The sequence below is a fragment of the Opisthocomus hoazin genome, chromosome W (assembly GCF_030867145.1).
Source record: "Opisthocomus hoazin isolate bOpiHoa1 chromosome W, bOpiHoa1.hap1, whole genome shotgun sequence".
Taxonomy (NCBI): Eukaryota; Metazoa; Chordata; class Aves; order Opisthocomiformes; family Opisthocomidae; genus Opisthocomus; species Opisthocomus hoazin.
The window spans coordinates 16,388,724-16,411,791 of record NC_134453.1 but is presented as its reverse complement, the minus strand read 5'-3'; positions in this window follow the sequence as shown (position 1 = coordinate 16,411,791).

The window sequence follows — 23,068 nt, the reverse complement described above, 5'->3', positions numbered from 1 at the left end:
ACAGGGCTGCTGGATGTGCCTGGCAAAGACCCCCTAGGCTACTTCTGAAGTTTGAGGTGGCAAGACAAGCAAGCAGCCCCAGTCTCTGTGCGGCGGTGCAAGCAGTGCCATGGGCAGATGAGGCTGAGAAACAGCTTTCCAGGCTAGCCCCTTCCGTTTGCGAGATATCTGGAGACGTTCTCATATTTGGGGCAGGGCTGCTGGAGGCACTAGGAAGGGACACCCGGGATATGTTTGACGTTTAAGGTGCAAGACAAGCAAGCAGCCCCAGTCTGTGTGCTCTTGTGCAAGCAGTGCCATGAGCTGATGAGGCTGAGCAACAGCTTTCCAGGCTAGCCCCTTCTAGGTGCGGGCTTTATGGAGATGTTCGCATTTTCGTAGCACGGCTGCTGGAATCACAGAGCACGGAGTCCCGGGCTACGTTTGAAGTTCAGGTGGCAAGGCAAGCAAGCAGCCCCAGTCTCTGTGCATCTGTGCGACCAGTGCCATGGGCAGATGAGGCTGAGCAACAGCTTTCCGGGCTAGTCCCTTCTTGGTAAGAGATATCAAGAGACGTTCGCATATTCGGGTAAGGGCTGCTGGAGGGACTCGACAGGGAGCCCTGGGCTACGTTTTGTAGTTTTAGTTGACAAGGCAAGCAAGCAGCCCCAGTCTCTGTGCGTCTGTGCAAGCAGTGCCATGGGCAGATGAGGCTGAGCATAAGCTTTCCAGGCTAGCCCCTTCTGGGTGCGGGCTATCTGGAGACGTTCGCATTTTCGGAGCACTGCTGCTGGAGGCACAAAGCACTGAGTCCCAGGCTACGTTTGAAGTTTGATGTGGCAAGGGAAGCAAGCAGCCCCATTCTCTGTGCGCCTGTGCGAGCAGTGCCATGGGCAGATGAGGCTGAGCAATACCTTTCAAGGCTACCGCCTTCTGGTTGCGCGCTATCTGGAGACGTTCTCATATTCGGAGCAGGACTGCTGGAGGCACCCGGCTGGGACACCCGGGCTATGTTTTAAGTTTAAGGTGGTAAGGCAAGCAAGAAGCCCCAGTCTCTGGGCGCCTGTGCGAGCAGTGCCATGGGAAGATGAGGCTGAGCAAAATCTTTCCAGGTTAGCCCCTCCTTGGTAAGAGATATCTTGAGACACTTGCATATTCGGTGCAGTGCTGCTGGAGGAACCCGGCAGGGACCCCTGGGCTACGTTTGAAGTTTGAGGTGGCAAGGCAAGCAAGCAACCCCAGTCTCTGTGCGTCTGTGCAAGCAGTTCCATATGCAGATGAGACTCAGCAACAGCTTTCCAGGCGAAACGCTTCATGGTATGAGATATCCTGAGACGTTCGCATTCTCTGTGCAGGGGTGCTGGAGAAACCCAGCAGGGAGCCCCGGGCTACGTTTGAAGTTTGAGGTGGCAAGGAAAGCAAGCAGCCCCAGTCTGTGTGCGCCTGTGCGAGCAGTGCCATGGGCACATGAGGCTGAGCAACAGCTTTCAAGGTTAGTCCCTTTTTGGTACAAGATATCCTAAGATGTTCGTATATTCATGTCAGGGCTGTGGGAGGCCCCCGTAAAGGACCCCCTAGGCTACGTTAAAGGTTTCAGGTGGCAAGGCAAGCAAGGAGCCCCAGTATCTGTGCACCTGTGCGAGCAGTGCCATGGGCAGATGAGGCTGAAGAACAGCTTTCCAGGCAAAACCCTTCTTGGTAAGAGATATCCTGAGACGTTCGCATTCTCCGTGCAAGGATGCTGGAGGGACCCAGCACGGATTCCCGGGCTACGTTTGAAGTTTGAGGTGGCAAGGCAAGCAAGCACTCTCAGTCCGTGTGCGCCTGTGCGAGCAGTGCCATGGGCAGATGAGGCTGAGCAACAGCTTTCCTGACTAGCTCCTTCTTTGTAAGAGATATCCTGAGACGCTTGCACATTCGGGACAGGGCTGTGGCAGGCGCCTGGCAAAGACCCCCTAGGCTACTTCTGAACTTTGAGGTGGCAAGGCAAGCAAGCAGCCCCAGTCTTTGTGTGCCTGTGAGAGCAGTGCTATGGGCAGATGAGGCTGAGCAAAGGATTTACAGTCTGCCCCTTTTTGGTAAGAGATATCCTTAGACGTTAGCATTCTCGATGCAGGGCTGCTGGAGGGACCAGGCAGGGAGCCCCGAGGTAAGTGTGAAGTTTGAGGTGGCACGGCAAGCAAGCAGCCCCACTCTCTGTGCATCTGCGCGAGCAGTGCCATGGGCAGATGAGGCTGAGCAAATTCTTTCCAGGTTAGCCCCTTCTTGGTAAGAGATATCCTGAGACGTTTCTATTTTTGGTGCGTGGCTACTGGAGGAACCCGGCAGGGACACCAGGGCTATGTCTGAAGTTTGAGGTGGCAAGGCAAGCAAGCAGCCCCAGTCTCTGTGCCTCTGTGCGAGCAGTGCCATGGGCAGATGAGGCTGAGCAACAGCTTTCCAGGCTAACCCCCTCTGGGTGCGAGCTATCTGGAGACGTTCGCATTTTTGGTGCAGTGCTGCTGGAGGCACCAAGCAGGGACCCCTGGGCTATGTTTGAAGTTTGAGGTGGCAAGGCAAGCAAGCAGTCCCAGTTTCTGTGCATGTGTGCGAGCAGTGCCATGGGCAGATGAGGCTGAGCAACAGCTTTTTAAGCTAAACCCTTCTTGGTAAGAGATGTTCTGAGACGCTCAGATATTCGGGTCAGGTCTGCGGAAGGAGTTTGGCAAGGACCCCCTAGGATATGTTTGAAGTTTGAGGTGGCAAAGCAAGCAAGCAGCCCCAGGCTCTGTGCATCTGTGTGAGCAGTGCCATGGGCAGATCAGGATGAGCAACACCTTTCCAGGCTAAACCTTTCTTGGTAAGAGATGTTCTGAGATGCTCAGATATTCGGGTCAGGTCTGCGGAAGGAGCTTGGCAAGGACACCCTAGGATATGTTTGAAGATTTAGGTGGCAAGGCAAGCAAGCAGCCCCAGTCTCTGTGCGCCTGTGCGAGCAGTGCCTTGGGCAGATGAGGCTGAGACACATCTTTCAAGACTAGCCCCTTCAGAGTGCGATCTGTCTGGAGATGTTCGCATTTTCAGTACAGGTCTGCTAAAGGAATCCGGCAGAAATCCCTGGGCTACATTTAAAGATTGAGGTGGCAAGGCAAGCAAGCAGCTCCAGTCTCTGTGCATCTGTGAGAGCAGTGCCGTGGGCAGATGAGGCTGAGAAACAGCTTTCCAGGCTAGCCCCTTCTGGATGTGAGCTATCTGGAGACTTTCGCATTTTCGGTGCACGTCTGCTGGTGGCACTCAGCAGGGACACCTGGGATTTATTTGAAGTTTGAGGATGCAAGGCAAGCAAGAAGCCTCAGTCCCTCTGTGTGCCTATGTGAGCAGTGCCATGGGCAGATGAGGATGAGCAAAATTTTTCCTGGCTAGCCCCTTCTTGGTAAGAAATATCCTGAGACGTTCGCATATTCGGGTCAGGTGTGCGGAAGGAGCTTGGCAAGCACCCCCTAGGCTAGATTTGAAGTTTGAGGTGGCAAGGCAAGCAGGCAGCGTCAGTCTCTGTGCCCCTGTGCGAGCAGTGCCATGGGCAGAGGAGGCAGAGCAACCGCTTTGCAGGCTAGCCCCTTCTAGTTGCGAACTATCTGGAGACGTTCTCATATTTGGGGCAGGGCTGCTGGAGGCACCCGTAAGGGACACCCGGGCTATGTTTGAAGTTTGAGGTGGCAAGGAAAGCAAGCACCCCAGTCTCTGTGCGCCTGTGTGAGCAGTGCCATGGGCACATGAGGCTGAGCAACAGCTTTCCAGGCTAGGCCCTTCTTGGTAAGAGAAACTCTGAGACGTTCGCATCTTCAGTGCAGGTCTGCTGGAGGCACCTGGCAGGGATCCCCGGGATTCGTATGAAAATTGAGGTGGCAAGGCAAGCAAGCAGCTCCAGTCTCTGTGCACCTGTGCGAGCAGTGCCATGGGCAGACGAGGCTGAGCAACAGCTTTCAAGGCTAAACCGTTCTTGGCAATAGATATCGAACACGTTCGCATTTTCGGTGCAGGGCTGCTAGAGGCACAAAGCACGGAGTCCCAGGCTATGTTTGAAGTTTGAGGTGGCAAGGCAAGCAAGCAGCCCCAGTCTCTGTGCGCCTGTGCGAGCAGTGCCATGGGCAGATGAGGCTGAGCAACAGCTTTCCAGGCTAGCCTGTGAAGTTCTGGCTGAACGAGAGGGGACATCGTTTGGTGCGTTGAGCATCCCAGGTTCCAATCTGGAAGTGAGCCTTGGGAGCGGCTGACACATAACCGTGCTGGGAAGGCAGAGCGACGAGCTCGGGACACTGGAGCAGGGGGAATGTCACCATTTCCTGCCACACTGTCACTTCCTTCCTGCCACGTTGCTTTTTCCTGCCACAGTACTTTTTTCACTTTGAGATGCAGCTCTGCACAAATCACAATGAGTTGCAGTAGTTTTGCCTATATATGGAATGGGGCTCTAACCATTCAGATGCTGTAATAGTTTTGCTGTATAAACCTTGTTTTGCTGACTAATAAAGGTGTACGATCATACTCATATTGGGGTCACATCATTACAAAGGATCCGTAACCCACGCCAACATTTGGTAGCAGAGGATGGACAGTTTCCCTGCAGGAGTCCCTCGGTCTGCGGTGAGCAGCTAGAGAGGGGGCGTGGGAGTAACGGCTGGGAGGGTCCTGCCTGGGTGTGAACGCGCAGGGCAGGCACGGACAGCCGACTCCCAGGGATTTTCGAGCCACACTGGGGCTGCCTGGCGCAGCTAAATTTTAACGTGGAGGCCGTGGTCGCAGGCATGGAGGTGGATGCCGTGGCAACGTTGTTAGTCGGTATTCTCTCTAAGAGAGGAATAGACACAACGGCAAAGCAACTCATGAAGTTGATTAAACTGGGGCAACGATGGGGTCACTTTGCGGACACCCCGCTACTGTTTTCTGTCTCGGAATGGCAATCTTAGGAGAGACTATGTGGGAAAGGACAATAACCGGGGAGGACAAAGAGGAAAAGGAGATAAAAGCCATCCGCGAGCTCTGGCGAACAGTATTACACACCTTAAAAGCCATGAAAGCTGAACGAGAGGTGGCGTGTGCTGCAGCTCAGATGCTAGCTCCGGAGCCCGGGAAAGATCACGCGCCTAAGCCTGGAACATTATCACAGGTTTTCGGGCTACCTGCCGTTAGAGGGATGACTGGGATCACTTGTAACACAATTGCTGAGATTCGAGCGAGTGCAGAGTGCGGTTCCGGTCTCGGCGCAGAGGGGGGTTGGCCCACCGGAAGTTGCTGCCAGAGACATCAACTCGAAATGCGAGCCGAACGTGGTAGTATGACCGCCCCCAGGGAACGGGGAGGAGTCGGGCGCGGAACTGCGGCTGCCTTTCAGAAGAGGGGAGGAGCGGCTAGTACCACCCCCAGAGGGGGAGGAAGAAGGGGTGCGGCTTACGACATCGGCCCCTCCTGGGACGCGGCCTGCAACATCGGCCCCTCCTCTCTATCCACCCCTGCCGTCTTCCGGCGAGGCGTCTCCACTCCCGACGCCCTCTGATGGCGGCCAGAACGAATTGCAAAAAAAAAAAAAAAAAAAAAACCAACAGAAAAACAAAAAAAAAAACCCCATACGATCTGTTGCAGTCAGTTTTGCAGAGTCTTCGAGATATGAGCTTGCAGTTCCAGCATATGTCAATCGTTACCAACCCCCCCACCGGGAAAATGAGGCTTCCTCTCCGAGATGTTTAGCTGGGCCTCTGGCACGGATCACACCTACCCGCTGGAGCGGTGCTATAAGAGATGCCATCCTAGATGGACAGTGGAACGTTGCCACCATTATCAGAGGTACACAAGCCTTAGCCTGTCCTGTGCAACAGGTTAATGGATGACAATCGTAAGTACAGGTGTTTGGCCGGAGGAGTGGCCACTAAGTTACCACCTGAAGAAAGCCGTGAGCAGGGGCTGGGTCTAACAGACCCTGAGCAGGAATCAGGTCTGTTCCCCCCACCCCCCGGCTCGCTGGAGAATGGGACAGTCACTGAGAAAAGGAGCGAAGGCTCCATTAAAGAATTTTTTACAGTGAAGTTTGAAAGAACAAAGTCTTGCAGTTTAAAATCCCTGAGGAAATCATTACTTGGAAATCAGTGCACTCAGCTTTAAATGCTCTAAAACTTACAGAGACTATCTTAGAAGCAGCTGCTATACCTCTGTCCTTATCTCAAAAGCAAGGACAGAGCAGCAGTCTGTTGAAATTTAACCCTACATACGACAAAATTCCTACCAAACATGAGAAATGCGGGAAGTAAATCTGCCAGAACCTGACGATCCTTTGAATCCAGACAAATGGGAAGTGGGGTGTAAAAATCCGGCATCCCAAAAGTGCACAACAGGGTCTCTCGACAGCAATTGGCGTACCCGACCTGAGATCAAAACGAGGTGAATTCCAACATAAAACTGCACAGTCCCTCAGACGCTGTACAGCAGCCGCGCCACCAGTCACCGCATCGAACGGGTCAGCAAACCTTACACCTGGTGGGGTACATGGCTCCCCCCAGGCAACCGGCGGCACGGTCCCCCCCCCAACCCCCCCCCTTTTTTCCCCCCCCCTTTTCCCTCAATCCCAGCGCGCCGGTCCGTCCCCGCCAGCCCAGAAGCGGCGCGGCGAGAACCATCTTTCTGACATTCAAGGACTTGGTTACAAAAAATGTATACAATTCAATTACTGCAGTAGAATTCCTTGTGAACAAACAGCTGGACTTTATTATCTTTCCAAGGTTCAGATGGTCTACCTACATGATGTTATTCACTCTGTTGAAAGGTGAAAATATTGACATAACAGCTGAAGAGTTGTCCCCTCTATTTACTTTGTCAAAAAGGACTCAGATTTATTATTTTCCCGAAGATCAATGCGAAAAGCAAAAACTGTTTTACAAAAGATTTCAGCTAGAATTCCAATTGCCTTTACCTTCAGAATTAATGTCGAATTGCCAACAAATTTGTATATCATTTATGAAGGTTTTGTTTTACAGCCTTACCCTCTTTTCGATCAGTGGTGTGTTAACACGCAGAAGTTGAAGACTCTGGAATGAATCTTTTTGTCTCATACGCCCATGAAAACATTGACTTCAAAGGTACACATCATAGTGTCCTTAATAGCACAAGGTTGGAATCACTGTCAGCAAGTTGATACTATTTGCCTGCTGCTGGCTAAAGATGACTTTGTGGCATTAAACAGTGAATCCTTATCACTGCAAGCTGCTCTAGCTGATTATTTAAATAACATACGTTATACCCTTCCACAACATAAGCTGTTACATTCCCTCTCTCAAATTTCATTGCAGCCAAAACACCGATGTGTTTCTGTTCCTATTAAAGGAGCACGAACAGTGTTTCGGAAACAAACAAATTCATCCGATTAGTAATCATCTATTTTAGTTGTTGAAGGATCCACACAAATTGTTAAGCTATCAGCGGCCTTGCACGTCTTTGAATTGTTTTCGACTGAACCACTCAATGTTGTCACAGATTCTGCATATGTTGTGAATATTGTTCAACGCATTGCAGATGCAATGATAAGAGAAGTCAATAACAAACAATTTTTTTTTCCTTGCTATTGAAATTAGAAAATCGTGTACGTGTGTATTTTATAATGCATATATAGTTACATACTACTCTACTAAAACCAATAACTGAAGAAAAAGTTGTAGCAGATCAATTGACAATGGCAGCAGTACTGCCACACAGTTTCAAGCAAGCCCGATTATCTCATGACTTCTTTCATCAAAATGCCTCTTCCTTGCATAAACAATTTGCTTTGCCCCAGGGGCAAGCCACAACAAATGTTCATGCATGCCCTGACTGTCAATGTATTACACCCGTACCATCGTGTGCAGGAGGGAACCCTCGTGGTTTACGAGCTGATGAGTTGTGGCAAAGTGATGTTACACATATATCAACATTTGGTCGACTGCATTGTGTACATGTTAATGTGGATACTTTCTCAGGATTTCTGGTAGCCACGGCACATATGGGAGAAAAGGAACTTTTCACGGACAATTTCTGTTTTCCTACAGGACTGGAGTATACAACATGTTACAGGTATACAACATTCTTCTACTGCACAAGCCATTGTCAAAAGTGTCCACGGGACCCTCAAAGCTATGCTAAATAAACAAAAAAGGGGGAATCCTATGGGCAGTGTTACCCCACAGGAACAGTTAATGTACTTAATTTTTAAAATCGTTCTGATGATCAATTATTTACAACAGCAGCTGACCGTCAATTCGGGATGGTCCCTCCATTTGTGGTTCGACCAAAAGTATGGTATAAAGAATTTGGGGAATCACAATGGACAAGTCCTATAGAACTAATAATGTGGGGAAGAGGGTATGCGTGTGTTCTTCTTTCAACAGGCCCTCGATGGTTACCGGCAAAATATGTGGAGCTATATCATGAGCTGAAAGAACGTAACGCAGAATCCGATGCCAGAGGTGACCACGCTCACTCTCAGGGAGCAACCTCTGACATGGAAGCAGAAGAGATCCACTCTGGATGATCCTATTACACAGGGAACACTGAAAAAATTACAGCAAACGCAAGTACTCTGATGACTGCAGTGGGTGCACCACCCACACCAATTAATACATTCCTTGCATATTTGGCAGTTATCTCCCACAACAGCTTTTGTATAACGAAGCAATCTTGGAGAACACGGTATACGCGATTTCAGAACTGCGTCTGCACAAGAGCAAAGGTCAACTAGCAGACACCGTGAGGAAAAGCATAAACCTTCACCTGAGGGCTCCTGACAACTGCCTAGAGGTGCCAATATGCATGTACAAAAGACATTAATATATATTAAAAAAAAAAAAGGGGGAGAAATGGAGAATGATAAGTACTTTGCAGAAATGTAATGATTATGTATGTTAACATGGCATAAATATCTAGTAAGAGTGTCTTTTCGGTACACACATTTGAGTAGAACTGTTCCCTGTGCGTTCAGTACTGCAGTAAAGAATGCCTGCTTTCTAGAACTCCAACATTAAGTTTTAGGAAGTTAATTATTTTGCTGCTTTCTAGTAATAGATTTTGGGTACCCAGGTAGGACGCTGCTCTTGAACTTCAGTGGTCCGAGGGATTGCAGGACCTCCAGCCGGCACCGAGGGATTCTCGGGGAGAACCTCTGATCACTGGACCAAAAAGTTATGAGCAGGAACCATTAATAAGGCAAAGGCATTCTTCCAGTATTGTTTCTTGTTGCCTATTTGTTAGTCATAGTAAAAGCTTCACAGCATTGAGCTATATCCCTGACGAGAAAGGAAAGCGTCCTTTCTGATCCAGAATTGAAAAGAGAGTACTCTTCCTGAAACTGAATCTTGGGAATTTGTCTGGTAAATGTTCAATATTATTGTAAGTCCTGTCTTTGCAATATTTGGATTTATGCTGAAAACTTGTTGTGCCTGTGTGTGTGTGTGTGTGGTCGCGACCATGAACGTGTGATTTTATGTTGCAGTGCTTACATTTCTGTGATCTGATGGATTTATTGGGTTTCTGTGATCTAACGGATTTGTCTGGACTAAGTAACTGTTTTGTGTCTCTGGTGTGGTAAGTTCTGCAGGTATTGACTATTTCTGGTTTTTGACTTTGGACTGTTGTGTTTGGACTCTGATTTATCAAGACTTCGGAAGCATTTGATGCAGCAGGGAATAGATGTGGTGATGTTAATTTGTGGAATAGGTGGGAAATAATCTTTGCTTCTATATTTGCCCCAGGAGCAGCTGCGGCAAAAGCTAATACCAAGATTAATAAACCTGCATGCTGGGCTAAGAAAGAGGCCAATCAAACCAGCTTGATTTTGGGGGAGTTAGCTGACTCATTATTTCATGCTCAACATGCTGTATTGCAGAACCGCATGACTATTGATTTTTTGCTTTTAGCGCATGGTCATGGGTGTGAAGATTTTGAGGGTATGTGCTGTATGGACCTACAGGATAACTCTAGTGCCATTCACAGGCAAATCCAGCAATTAATGGACCACTCAAAGAAGATAAAACAGGATACTGGACTGTTTGGGTTGGAAGGTCTAACAGATATGCTTAACCTTGGGGGGTGGATTAGCAGCCTATTACAAAGCTTAATTATGTTACTAATAATAGTAATGGTCGTGTTGCTATGTCTTTCATGTATATTTTCATGTATTAAGAAACTGTTTATGCAAGCAGCTCAAGAGGATATGCTCGTACAAAAAGAAGAAGGGGGAATTGTTCGGAATTGGCTAAAGGAGAGAGGCCACAACTCCATGGAACAGTTGTACGAGCAGAGCCTAGAGAGCTTAGCATGACTAGGCCGCGGGAGCCCGTCAAGGACACTGTGTCCTTGACGGGTCTGGAGATCCCCAGCAGCACGCAAACAGGATTTCAGAAGAGAAAGCTAGCTGCAGCTGTAACCGCAAGATAACCGCAAGTAGGAGGACTATGTGAATGTAACCTTTAGAGCTATGGCCAATTACTGCTTTACAAGTAGGCATAATTAAAACTAACAGGATAAAAGGAGAGCTATCTGGACAATAAACGGATTCAGTGCGTTAACACTCATATTGAGTCGTTTGCCTGTTTTCCTCCGACACTCGCACAGCCCCACTCTCTCGGCGCCTGTCCGAGCAGTGCCATGGGCAGATGAGGCTGAGCAACAGCTTTCCAGGCTAGCCCGTTCTTGGTAAGAGATATCCTGAGACGTTCGCATATTCGGGTCAGGTGTGCGGAAGGAGCTTGGCAAGGACCTCCTAGGGTACGTTTGAACTTTGAGGATGCAAGGCAAGCAAGCAGACCCAGTCTCTGTGCGCCTTTGCGAGCAGTGCCATGGGCAGATGAGGCTGAGCAACGGTTTTCCAGGCTAGCCCGTTCTTGGGAAGAAATATCCAGAGACATTCGCATATTCGGGTCAGAGCTGCGGAAGGAGCTTGGCAAAGACCCCGCTAGGCTACGTTTGAAGTTTGATGTGGCAAGGCAAGCAAGCAGCCCCAGTCTCTGTGCGCCTGTGAGAGCAGTGCCATAGGCAAATGAGGCTGAGCAACAGCTTTCCAGGCTAGACCCTTCTGGTTCCGAGTTATCTGGAGACGTTCTCATATTTGTGGCAGGGCTGCTGGAGGCACCCGGAAGGGAGTCCCGAAGTATGTTCAATGTTTGAGGTGGCAAGGCAAGCAAGCAGCCCCAGTATCTGTGCACCTGTGCGAGCAGTGCCATGGGCAGATGAGACTGAGCAAGAGCTTTCCAGGCTATGCCTTTCTGGGTTTGAGCTATCTGGAGACTTTCGCTTTTCCAGTGCAGGGCTGCTGGAGCCACCCGGCAGGGACGTCCCCGTTTTGTTTGAAGTTTGAGGTGGCAAGGCAAGCACGCATCCCCAGTCTCTCTGTGCGCCTGTGTGAGCAGTGCCATGGGCAGATGAGGCTGAGAAGGAGCTTTCCAGGCTAGCCCCTTCTTGGTAAGAGATATCCTGAGATGTTCGCATATTCGGGACAACTGTCCGGTGGGGGCCCAGCGAAGACCCCCTAGGCTACGTTTGAAGTTTGAGGTGGCAAGGCAAGCAAGCAGCCCCAGTCTCTCTGTGCGCCTGTGAGAGCAGTGCCATGGGCAGGTCAGGCTGAGCAACAGCTTTCCAGCCTAGCCACTTCTTGGTAAGACATATCCTGAGACGTTCGCATATTCAGGTCAGGGCTGTGGAAGGGGCATGGCAAGGACCCCCTGTGATGAGTTTGAAGTTTGAGGTGACAAGGCAAGCAAGTAGACCCAGTCTCCACGCGTCTGTGCAAGCAATGCCATGAGCAGATGAGGCTGACCAACAGCTTTCCAGGCTAGCCCCTTTTGTGTTCGAGCTATCTGGAGACTTTCACATTTTCGATGCAGGTCTGCTAGAGGCACCCGGAAGGAACACCAAGGCTACGTTTGAAGTTTGAGTTGGCAAGGCAAGCAAGCAGCCCCAGTCTTTGTGCGCCTGTGCAAGCAGTGCCATGGGCAGATGAGGCTGAGCAACAGCTTTCGGGGCTAGTCCCTTCTGGCTGCGGGGTATATGGTGACGTTCGCATTTTCGGAGCACAGCTGCTGCAGGCACAAAGCACGGAGTCCCGGGATATGTTTGAAGTTTGAGGTGGCAAGGCAAGCAAGCTGCCCCAGTCTCTGTGCATCTGTGCGACCAGTGCCATGGGCAGATGAGGCTGACCAACAGCTTTCGAGGCTATCCCTTTCTTGGTAAGAGATATCCTGAGACGTTCGCATATTGGGGTCAGGGTTGCGGGTGGCCCCCGCCTTGGACCCCGTAGGATATGTTTGAAGTTTGAGGTGGCAAGGCAAGCAAGCAGCCCCAGTCTCTGGGCGCCTGTGTGAGCAGTTCCATGGGCAGATGAGGCTGAGCAACAGCTTTCCAGGCTAAACCCTTCTTGGTAATAGATATCCCGAGATGTTCGCATTTTCGGTGCAGGGCTGCTGGAGGCACCCGGAATCAACACCCGGGCTATATTTGAAGTTTAAGGTGGCAAGCAAGCAAGCATCCCCAGTCTCTGTGCGCCTGTGCGAGCAGGGCCATGGGCAGATGAGGCTGAGGAACAGCTTTCCAGGCTAGGCCCTTCTGGGTGCGAGCTATCTGGAGTCGTTCGCATTTTCGGTGCAGTGCTGCTGGAGGCACCAAGAAAGGATCCCCAGGCTACGTTTCAAGTTTGATGCGGCAAGGGAAGCAAGCAGACCCAGTCTCTGTGCATCTGTGCGAGCAGTGCCATGGGCAGATGAGGCTGAGCAACAGCTTTCAAGGTTAGTCCTTTTTCGCAGTGATCTATATGGAGATTTTTTGGCGAAGCTACTGAAGGTGAAGGGTTCTGGAGCAGAGGCTCGCGCCGAGGGACCCTTTCTCCGCTGGCAAAACCGCAGCGGCTATGCGGCAAAAAGCGCCGAGAGAGAGAGAGGAGACCCCAGCCCCCCCCCCCGAGCGGGAAAGTGGGAGGAGCCAACGAGCGGCAGCTCTGAGTCAGCGGGGGCAGAGTCGAGTGTGACAGTAGTCAAACCCCCTCACGGATAAGAGCAGCCCCCAGGGAGCGCGGGCGAACAGAACCGGCAAACAGAGGCGGCGCAGCAGCCCGGGAGCGGCGCAGCAGTTTGCGCGGCAGTTCGCGCAGGCAGGGCGAGCGGGGAAGGCGACTGGCAGGGTACAGCCGCCCCTTCTGGCAACTCAAGTAGTGGGCATCGCTCTTCCAGGAGATATTCTAGCCATGGTTACCACCCGTGATAAAGCTGTTGCGCGAAGGAGTGTGGGGACCCAGACGGAGGCCCCACGCAAGAACGCGGGTGTCCAGGTCTCTGGCTGCAGGGAGTGCCTGAGCCTGGCGCTCGTACCGGAGGACAGCAGAGACAACTGCTGTGTTCGGTGCGAGCAGGTGAATGACCTGCTCAGCCTGGTGGCAGAGCTGAAGGAGGAAGTGGAGAGGCTGAGGAGCATCCAGGAGTGTGAGAGGGAGATCGACTGGTGGAGCCGCACCCTTCTCTCCTGAGGCCGAGGCAGCAGGAAGCGGCTCCACAGAAAGCAGAGAACCCCCTACCCTCTTGCCACCGAGCAGAAAGAGGGGGCCTAAGAGATGGGGGGGAATGGAAACAGGTCCCTGCTCGGGGGGGCAAGCGAATCTCCCCCCGGCCTCCCTCACCGGCCCAGTTGCCCTTAAGCAACAGATATGGGGCTCTGGAGTGTGAGGGACCGGCCACAGAGGATGTGGGTGAAGGTGAGGCTCCACCCAGGGGGTTGCCTAGAACGAGTCAGACAGCCCCAAGAATTACGACTGCCTCAACTAAGAAAAAAAGGAGGGTCATTGTCATAGGTGATTCCCTTCTGAGGGGAACAGAGGGCCCGATCTGCCGACCGGACCCATCCCACAGGGAAGTCTGCTGCCTCCCTGGGGCCCGGGTTAGGGATGTTGCGAAGAAACTCCCTGGTCTGGTGCGGCCTTCTGATTACTACCCCCTCTTGGTAATGCAGGTTGGCGGGGATGAGATAGCAGAAAGAAATCCCAAGGCCATCAAAAGGGACTTCAGGGCACTGGGGCGATTGGTTGAGGGATCAGGGGCGCAGGTGGTGTTTTCCTCCATCCCATCAGTGGCAGGGAACAGCACTGAAAGGGGCAGGAAAACTCACCTGGTTAACAGGTGGCTCAGGGACTGGTGCCATCAGTCAAATTTTGGCTTCTTTGATCATGGGGAGGTGTACACAGCACCGGGCCTGCTGGCGACAGGTGGAACTCAGCTATCTCAAAGGGGAAAAAGGATTCTTGGCCACGAGCTGGCGGGGCTCATTGAGAGGGCTTTAAACTAGGTTCGAAGGGGGAAGGGGATATTGCCCAGCTCACTAGGGATGAGCCTAGGCTTGGAGTGCCAAGGCCAGGGGTGAGATTGACAGCCCAGCTCAAGTGTGTTTACACCAATGCACGTAGCATGGGCAATAAACAGGAGGAGCTGGAAGCCATTATACAGCAGGACGGCTACGACTTGGTCGCCATCACAGAAACGTGGTGGGACAACTCGCATGACTGGCATGCTGTCATAGATGGCTACAGACTCTTTAGGAAAGACAGACCAACAAGGAGAGGTGGGGGAGTTGCTCTATATGTGAGGGAGCAACTAGAATGCATTGAGCTTGGCCTGGGGGCAAATGAGGAACAAGTTGAAAGCTTGTGGGTTAGAATTAAGGGACAGGCTCATAAGGGTGACATTACGGTGGGTGTGTACTACAGGCCACCTGACCAGGAGGAGGAGGTTGATGAGGCTTTCTACAGGCAGCTGCAAGCAGCCTCACAGTCACAGGCCCTGGTTCTCATGGGGGACTTCAACCACCCTGACATCAGCTGGGAAGACCATACGGCTAGGCAGGCGCAATCCAGGAGGTTCCTACAGAGCATCGATGATAACTTTCTGATGCAAGTGGTGGAGGAACCAACAAGGAAAGGCGCGCTGCTGGACCTCGTGTTAACAAACAAGGTGGGACTGGTGGAGGATGTGAAGGTCGGAGGTAGACTCGGCTGCAGTGACCATGAAATGGTCGAGTTCAGGATCCTGCGTGGAGGAAGCAGGGCGATAAGCAGGATCAAAACCCTGGACCTCAGGAGGGCTGACTTTGCCCTCTTCAAGGAGCTACTGGGAGGCATCCCGTGGGCCAGGGCTCTCGAAGGCAGGGGGGTCCATGAGTGCTGGTCGCTCTTTAAACAACACTTCTTCCATGCACAGGAGCAATGCATCCCCCTGAGAAAGAAATCTAGCAAAGGAGGCAGGAGACCTGCATGGTTAAACAAGGAGCTTCTAGCGGAGATCAGGCAGAAGAGAAAGGTCCATGGAATGTGGAAAGAGGGGCAGGCCACTTGGGAAGAGTACAGAAACGTGGTGAGAGCGTGCAGCGATGCGACGAGGAAGGCCAAGGCTCACCTGGAATTGAAGCTGGCAAGGGATGTCAAAAACAACAAGAAGGGCTTCTTCAACTACATCAGCAGCAAAAGGAAGGCTAGGGACAACGTGGGGCCGCTGCTGAATGAGGCGGGAGTCCTGGTGACGGAGGATGCGGAGAAGGCAGAGCTACTGAATGCCTTCTTTGCTTCAGTCTTCAGTGCTAAGACTGGCCCTCAGGAATCCCAGGCCCTGGAGGTAAGAGAAGAAGCCTACAAAGAGGACGACTTTCTCTTGGTCGAGGAGGACTGTGTGAGGGATCGCTTAAGTGATCTGGATGTCCACAAATCCATGGGCCCCGATGGAATGCACCCACGAGTGCTGAGGGAGCTGGCGGATGTCATTGCTGAGCCACTCTCCATCATCTTTGAGAGGTCCTGGAGGACAGGAGAGGTGCCCGAGGACTGGAGAAAGGCCAATGTCACTCCAATCTTCAAAAAGGGCAAGAAGGAGGACCCAGGGAACTACAGGCCGGTCAGCCTCACCTCCATCCCGGGAAAGGTGATGGAGCAGCTTATCCTGGAGGCCATCATCAAGCAAGTGGAAGAAAAGAAGGTTATCAGGAGTAGTCAGCATGGATTCACCAAGGGGAAATCATGCCTGACCAATCTGATAGCTTTCTACGATGACATGACTGGCTGGCTAGAGGAAGGGAGAGCCGTGGATGTTGTCTACCTTGACTTCAGCAAGGCTTTCGACACAGTCTCCCATGATATCCTCCTAGGGAAGCTGAGGAAGTGTGGGCTGCATGAGTGGTCGGTGAACTGGATAGAGAACTGGCTGAATGGCAGAACTCAGAGGGTTGTCATCAGCGGCGCTGAGTCTAGTTGGAGGCTGGTAACAAGTGGTGTCCCCCAGGGGTCAGTACTGGGCCCAGTCTTGTTTAACTTCTTCATCAACGACCTGGATGAAGAGTTAGAATGCACCCTCAGCAAGTTTGCTGATGACACCAAACTGGGAGGTGTGGTAGATACACCAGAAGGCTGTGCTGCCATTCAGCGTGACCTGGATAGGCTGGAAAGCTGGGCAGAGAGGAACCTGATGAGGTTCAACAAGGGCAAGTGCAGGGTCCTGCACCTGGGGAGGAACAACCTCATGCACCAGTACAGGCTTGGGGTGGACCTGCTGGAGAGCAGCTCTGCGGAGAGGGACCTGGGTGTCCTGGTGGACGACAGGTTTACCATGAGCCAGCAGTGTGCCCTGGCTGCCAAGAAAGCCAATGGGATCCTGGGGTGCATCAAGAAGAGTGTGGCCAGCAGGACGAGGGAGGTTCTACTTCCCCTCTACACTGCCCTGGTGAGGCCTCATCTGGAGTACTGTGTCCAGTTCTGGGCTCCCCAGTTCAAGAAAGATGAAGAGCTACTGGAGAGAGTCCAGCGGAGGGTTACGAGGATGATGAGGGGACTGGAACATCTCCCCTACGAGGAGAGGCTGAAGGAACTGGGCTTGTTCAGCCTGAAGAAGAGAAGGCTGCGAGGGGACCTTATAAATGCTTACAAATATCTGAAGGGTGGGTGTCAGGAGGATGGGGCCAAGCTCTTTTCAGTGGTGCCCAGTGACAGGACAAGGGGCAATGGGCACAAACTGAGGCACAGGAAGTTCCGTCTGAACATGAGGAAGAACTTCTTCCCTCTGAGGGTGACGGAGCACTGGAACAGGCTGCCCAGGGAGGTTGTGGAGTCGCCTTCTCTGGAGATATTCAACACCTGCCTGGACAAGGTCCTGTGCAGCTTGCTGTAGGTGACCCTGCTTCGGCGGGGGGGTTGGACTAGATGACCCACAGAGGTCCCTTCCAACCCCTACTATTCTGTGATTCTGTGATTCTGTGAGACGTTCGCATTTTCAGTGCAGGGAGTCTGGAGGCACCCGGCAGGGATCCCCGGGCGACGTTTCAAGTTTGAGGTGGCAAGGCAAGCAAGCAGCCCCAGTCTCTGTGTGCCTGTGCGAGCAGTGCCATGGGCAGATGCGGCTGAGGAACATCTTTCGATGCTAGTCCCTGGAGTCCTGGCTGGACGAGAGGGGACATAGTTTGGTGCGTTGAGCAACCCAGGTTCTGATCCGGAAGTGAAACATTGGAGCGACTGACACAGAACCCTGCTGGGAAGGCAGAGCGACGAGCTCGGGACACTGGAGCAGGGGGAACGTCACCGTTTCCTGCCACACTGTCACTTCCTTCCTGCCACGTTGCTGTTTCCTGCCACAGTACTGTTTTCACTTCGAGATGCAGCTCTGCACCAATCACAACGAGTTGCAGTAGTTTTTCCTGTATATGGGTTGGGGTTTTAACCATTCAGATGCTGTAATTGCTTTGCTATATAAACCTTGTTTTCCTGACTAATAAAGGTGTACGATCATACTCATATTGGGGTCACATTGTTACAACGGGTCCGTAACCCACGCCTACATTTGGTAGCAGAGGATGGACGTTTTCCCTGCAGGAGGCCCTCGGTCTGCGGTGAGCAGCTAGAGAGGGGGCGTGGGAACAACGGCTGGGAGGGTCCTGCCTGGGTGCGGACTCGCAGGGCAGGCACGGACGGCCGACTCCCAGGGATTTTCGAGCCACACTGGGGCTGCCTGGCGCAGCTAAATTTTAACGTGGAGGCCGGGGTCGCAGGCATGGAGGTGGATGCCGCGGCAACGTTGTTAGTCGGTATTCTCTCTAAGAGAGGAATAGACACAACGGCAAAGCAACTCATGAAGTTGATTAAACTGGGGCAACGATGGGGTCACTTTGCGGACACCCCGCTACTGTTTTCTGTCTCGGAATGGCAATCTTAGGAGAGACGATGTGGGAAAGGACAATAACCCGGGTGGACAAAGAGGAAAAGGAGATAAAAGCTGTCCGCGAGCTCTGGCGAACAGTATTACACACCTTAAAAGCCATGAAAGCTGAACGAGAGGTGGCGTGTGCTGCAGCTCAGATGCTAGCTCCGGAGCCCGGGAAAGATCACGCGCCTAAGCCTGGGACATTACCACGGGTTTTCGGGCTACCTGCCGTTAGAGGGATGACTGGGATCACTTGTAACACAATTGCCAAGATTCGAGCGAGTGCAGAGTGCGGTTCCGGTCTCGGCGCAGAGGGGGATGGCCCACCGGAAGTTGCTGCCAGAGACATCAACTCGAAATGCCAGCCGGACGCGGTAGTACGACCGCCCCCGGGGAACAGGGAGGAGTCGGGTGCGGAAGTGCGACTGTCTTGCGGAAGAGGGGAGGAGCGGCTAGTACCACCCCCAGAGGGGGAGGGAGAAGGGGCGTGGCTCACAACATCGGCCCCTCCTGGGGCGCGGCCTGCAACATGGGCCCCTCCTCTCTATCCACCCCTGCCACATTCCAGCGAGGCGTCTCCACTCCCGATGCCCTCTGATGGCGGCCAGAACGAATTGCAAGGGAAAAAAGCGTGCGATCTGTTGCAGTCAGTTTTGCAGAGTCTTCGAGATATGAGCTTGCAGTTACAGCATATGTCAATCGTTACCAGCCCCCCCCACCGGGAAAATGAGGCTTCCTCTCTGAGGTGTTTAGCTGGGCCTCCAGCACCGGTCACACCTACCCACTGGAGCAGTGTTATAAGAGATGCCATCCTAGATGGACAGTGGAACATTGCCACCACTATGGGAGGTACACAAGCCTTAGCCTGTCCTGTGGTACAGGTTAATGGACAAAGTAAATGGGAACCACATGACTGGAAAATTTTGCAACAGGCCCGTAGCACCATAACACAATATGGGGTGAAGTCTGAGGCCACTCGACAAATTGTTTCCTGGATTTACTCTGCTGACCTGATGTGTCCATATGACTGTCGAAGTTTAATGCGATTGTTACTCACCCCTACTGAGTTCTTGTTGTGGGGAGCAGCGTGGACACAACGGGCTATAGATGAGTCAATGCGACATCAGGACCAGCAAGATCCTTATCATGGAATAACAGTGGACATACTTACCGGACAAGGAGTTTATGCTACCATGGAACAGCAATTGACCTTCCCCGCCCATGTGCTTCAGTTGTCAGCACGTCTTGCCCTGGAAGCTTTCTTGGCACTGCCTGGTTCGTCTGTTCCATCTTTCGGAACTGTAGTGCAAGGAGCCACTGAAACTTACAGCAACTTCATTGACCGGCTGTATAGTGCGTTAATGAATCATCCAGATGTAAATGACGAAACCAAGCAGCAAATGTTTCGTGTGCTAGCCTTTGACAACGCCAATAAGGCTACCAAACAGCTTCTGGCAGGTCTGCCGAGAGAGGCAGGAGTTGAAGACATGCTGTCCAGGGTCCAGAGGGCTGGAGAACACAAGCAACAGGCAACGATCGCTGTTGTTGTGCAAGGAGCGGTCAGAGAAGTTGTCCAACCACTTGCAGCTGCAGTGCAACAAAACAGTCCTCTGCAGGCGCAATTTTCAGTCTGCCGTATTTGCTATCGGCGTGGGGAAAAGGGGCACGTCAGACGTTGCTGCCGTAGCGCCGTCTGGTGTGACAAATGTCAAAAGGATACCCATGCCACAAAAGTATGTCCGGGAAACGAGAGGAGGAGCGCAGACAGAGGCCGCGTGAGGAAACAAATCAATCCTCCGAGCGACGCAAGAGTTTTTTACAACAGCCTCAAGCCGCAACCAGAGGCAGCTTGGGAATCGACTTGGCAACCACAATAGACGTTGTCCTTAACGACACAACCGTACATGAGATCCCTAGCAATGCGGTCGGGCCAAGGATTAATTCCGACAGCAGAATGAAAGGACTTTTAGTGAGACGTTCTTCTGCCGGCGTTAAGGGACTGCTAATTGTTCCTAAGGTTATTGATGTAAACTATGCAGACCAGATTCATATTATGGTCCATACCCTTTGTCCTCCTTTGTTTGTTCCAAAAGGCAGTAAGATAGCACAGGTTTTAGTGACAGGCAGCTCAATCGACCATTCTTTAGAAAAGACTTCTCGTGAAAACCGAAGTCTTGATTCCACAGACCCTGCAGTTTGCTTCACTAGAAAGATGGACCGTCGCCCTAATATGCGCATTGTGTTGAGTCAGAAAAATGCATCAGTACAAACCTATGCCATGCTAGACACCGGAGCAGACATCACGATCGTAAGTACGGGTGTTTGGCCGGAGGAGTGGCCACTGAGTGTTCCCACAATGGCTATCGCAGGTGTGGGGGGACACTCCATTCCCATGATGAGCCAATACCTTGTACAAATAACTTTTCCTGAAGGACAGAAGGTCAGTCTAAAGGTCTATGTCATGCAGCTGCCCGAAACTCTTTCAGCCCTAATTGGCCGCTACGTTTTGAGTCAAATTGGAGTTGTACTAACTACTACCCCTTTTTAGTTATGGGCACTGGAGAGCAGTCGCCCAACCCACCGCTAACCTGGCTTTCCAACGAACCCGTGTGGGTTGACCAGTGGCCCATGACAGAAGAGCGACTGCAAATAACAAGGCAATTGGTAGCAGAACAACTTGCTGCAGGCCACATCAAGCCTTCAGTCAGCCCATGGAATGCCCCCATTTTCGTCATTCCGAAAAAGAGCGGCAAATGGCGCCTCTTACACGACCTACGTAAGATTAATGAGCAGATGCAACCCATGGGAGCTGTACAACCTGGAATGCCATCACCTGCTATGCTTCCGTCGGGTTGGCACATGATCATTGTTGACATAAAAGACTGTTTTTTCACTATACCTTTACATCCGCGAGACACTCAATGGTTTGCCTTTTCGATACCGGTAACCAACAAAGCAGCACCTTCAGAGCGATATGAGTGGGTTGTCTTGCCGCAAGGCATGAGAAACTCACCCACGCTGTGTCAACTTTATGTGGCTTGGGCCTTAGCTCCACTCAGGGAGCAATGGCCGAATACACTCATTTATCATTATATGGATGACATCCTCTGCTGTCAACAGGAAGCGTTCAATGACGATTCCTTGACACAGCTGAGTACTGTTTTAGCCAGCAAGGGCCTTGTTATTGCCCCGGAAAAGGTACAGCGATCTACACCATGGAAGTATTTGGGGTGGCGCATCTCTGACGCTAAGATCCGACCACAAAAGGTGGAGTTAGCAACAAATTTGCGCACATTGACTGATGTACAGACTTTACTTGGAGATATCCAGTGGGTGCGCAACTGTGCTGGTATTTCCAATGCTGACATTGCACCATTGACATTACTACTACGTGGCTCACATCCCAGCACAGCAGTCACCCTATCACAGACACAGCAAGCAGCTTTGCAGCACATCGTACAGAAGCTTCAAACAGCCTGGACTGCTAGGCGATTGCTAACCCTACCTGTTTCCTTGCTTATTTGTAACCCTGCAGAGTCACCGTATGCCCTTGTTTGTCAGTGGCAAAACAAGAAGGGGGAGACTCCTTCCTGTACAGCATCGTTGAATAGTCCTGACTTTGCCACTGACAAACCTATTAGGGGCGATGATCTATTTTACATACTAGAGTGGGTGTTTTTAAGTGTGCAACCAAAGACTAGTACACAGACACGATCAGAAGCTGTGGGAGAGCTAATCAGAAAGGGTAGGACGAGGATAGTGGAAATATCAGGGGAAGAGCTGCAGGACATCAGTATACCGGTCAAAGCAGCAGATTTGGAATGGTGGTTGAGGCATGCTCTACCCATACAGGAAGCTCTGTTAGGCTATGATGGGAGGATACATTCCCGACAGCCGAAAGGGAGATTGTGGCAGTTCTTGAAGCGTAATCTATGGCTTGAGAGGTCCAGAGTTCAGGAGAAGCCGCTGGCCGAAGGAATCACAGTGTATACAGATGCAGGCAGGAGGCTGCGTAAGGCAGTTTGTGTTTGGCAAGAAGGGGGCCGGTGGTGTCATCATATGATACAAGGACAGGATGGAGATTCGCTACAAGTGTTAGAGCTGACTGCCGTGGTCTGGGCTTTAACTAATTGGTTAAATGAGCCTTTAAATGTTGTAACTGACTCCCTTTATGTAGCCGGGATAGTGCCTCGAATACCGGATGCCTTGCTTAGGGAGGCAGTCAATCCTAGATTAGGCAAGCTGTTTATCCAGTCGCGGACCGTACTGTCTCAACGGGCCGTACCTTGTTGTGTCATTCATGTGCGTAGCCACCAACGGGATCTGGGACTAGGGCACGGCAATCAGATTGCTGACAACTTAGTCAGTCCCGCATGCCCTATGCCTCCAGTAGACAAGTTTCAGCAGGCCAGACAGAGTCATGAGAATTTTCACCAAAATGCAAGAGGTCTGCGAAGGCAATCTGGACTGACAGAGAATGAGGCTCGTTATATTGTACAGGCCTGTCCTAAGTGCGGAAACCAAGGACCAGGTATAGGCCAAGGAGTAAATCCAAAAGGGCTACGGGCACTTGCGCTGTGGCAGATGGACGTCACGCACTTCTCCGAATTTGGGCGACTGAAGTACATGCATGTCACAATAGACACCTTTTCAAAAATGATATGGGCCTCTGCTTTACCTGGGGAGAAAGTGCAACATGTTTGTAAACATCTGCTTTCGTGTTTTGCAGTACTGGGGGTCCCTGAAGAAATTAAGACCGATAATGGACCTGCCTACGTCAGTCAAAAGATGAGATCATTCTTGTTGACGTGGGGAATTAAGCACACCTCGGGAATTGCGCATTCTCCGACAGGGCAAGGCCTCCTAGAGCGCACTCATTGTGT